The following is a 2,042-nucleotide window of genomic DNA, read 5'->3' on the forward strand; positions in this document are numbered from 1 at the left end:
ATCTGCTTTGGCGGTTCAATATGATCCAAGATCTTCAAATGGAAGTCGGGTTGACGCCAAAATTGGTTAAAATTGATGTCGAAACTGTCTATGGTACTGTTCTGCCCTTCCATTTAAAACCCGTGTCGTAAAACTTAAGCAAGCAATCTTTTTTATGGAGATTTTCTTAGGCTAAGACTATATTTTGCCAACAAATGGGGTATATTTAAAGAAGCCTGCAGCTACGATAGCAAGCAATTTTTTAAACGGATTAAAAGCGATTTAAGATTTTTGTCTTATTTTCTTGCGACTGATCTTTAGCCAATCAGAATTGAGCAAAATTTAGCTTCGCGAAAACAAAACTGCTATAAAACACATCATAATTGCTCGCATGATTTCGTCGTTTAAATATGTTGTAATTTCAATTCAACAAATTTGGCTTTACACTTTTTGGCTTTATGTTTTCTTTTCAGATTGAAATTCAGATTTCATAACGTCACAGCCCGAGATTCCTGGCAAACTTTTACAGAGGTTTGTAATTTCAATTCAACAAATTTTTACAATATTTTTTGGCTTCACATTATGTTTTCTTTCCAGATTCAAATTGAGATTTATTCCAACATCACAGCCCAAATCATCATCACAAAAAGACCGAAAATCGGTTGGTTCAATTTGGATTTTTTAAGTTTCAATTCAACAAATTCAGCTATCCTTGATTTCAGGCAAACGATCTCCAAAAAAAGGGACAATGGTCGAAAACTAGACGAATAACAGAGGAATTACACTATTTAAAAAATTTTCAACGTTTCGCAGCATTTTGTTTTCTATTTTAGATGCAGATCTTCTGTTTCCTCAATCTGCCTTTGACATTCAATCTACTTTTGACATCCTCTATGCATGTATAATCCATTATTTTATTCAAAAGTTTTGCTAATTTTACACTATTTGAAAAATTTTGCTAATTTTACACAAGGTTTTACAGCATTTTGTCCTCTATTTTAGATGCAGATCTTCGGTTTCTTCATCTGGGCACCTGTTGAGCCGATGGTCTTGGTGTTGCGAAGGTATCACATTGCGCGGAAGGGCTGAAACTGATGGAAAACTGGTGGACTTGAAACTTTAAATTAAATCTTTCAAAATAAATGAAATGTTAATTTAAAATTAAAAATATAACAGTTTTCACTGAGCGGAGATAATAATCTAATTAAGAGAGTCTTCGTAGCTCAATTTAAATCGATTTCAAATGTTCTTTAAACAACTATAATCCTTTTTTTCAACACAAGTAAATTGATTTAAGAGGATTTAAATCGTTAAAATGGTCCCAGATTGAGGCTGTAGAAGGGATTTTATTGATAACAATTTTTTAATTAAAACCGCTATAAAATCGATTTTTCTAGTCTACCACTCCATTTAAAACCCAATTTGTTTTTAGGGATCTTTTCCGTTTGTGCCCCCCCCCCCCCAGCACGTCATACGCCCCCCCGTTACAGAGCACGTGGCGTCACATAGTAAATCATTATGTAAAAATATGGCACGTGCGTCTGGGGGGTGCAAATAATATGCGGCCACTAAGCTGGGGGGGCACAAACGGAAAGGATCCAATTTTAGTTTCGTTATCAATTAGTCTCGAACGAAGTTAACCAATTATTGTAAGTGTTTCGGTCTTTTTTAAGGCAAAAACTTTGCTTGACCAATTTGACTTTTCGGCAGACTTCTGCAACCTTGATTTTTTTGTGCTGCCTCTAAATTTCTCTCTCAATCACAAGAGTCAGTCAATCAAAAAGATTAGATCCAGAACAGTCCAATGAAAAGCCCGCCAAAGTCGGGTCTTTTTTCTACAATAAATTTTAGATGTGGTCAAAGTGGTAAATAATAACCTCCAATGACGTCATTTGAAACCCCGTTGTGATTTTAGTTAGCCCCCCCCCCGTCACCACGAACAAAGCAAGCTTCGAGATCCAATTTTTCAACGTTGGTCTTTTTTTCAGTTATAGTTCCCCAAAAAATCGCCAAATCCCAATACCGTCATACTGTAATGACTGAATACGTTTCGTGTCTATAGG

The 2,042-nt window shown here is 35.5% G+C and overlaps 1 long non-coding RNA gene across 1 annotated transcript; it reads left to right on the top strand.

Moving 5' to 3' along the window:
- The first annotated feature begins 606 nt into the window (after window positions 1-606).
- Window positions 607-1,057, top strand: LOC142344681 (uncharacterized). The gene is made up of 3 exons (XR_012759273.1): window positions 607-640; window positions 813-878; window positions 982-1,057. It is a non-coding gene; the product is annotated as an uncharacterized LOC142344681 (long non-coding RNA).
- Window positions 1,058-2,042: the final 985 nt, after the last annotated feature.

The sequence above is a fragment of the Convolutriloba macropyga genome, chromosome 8 (genome assembly GCF_964194025.1).
Source record: "Convolutriloba macropyga chromosome 8, txConMacr16.3, whole genome shotgun sequence".
Lineage (NCBI taxonomy): Eukaryota > Metazoa > Xenacoelomorpha > Acoela > Convolutidae > Convolutriloba > Convolutriloba macropyga.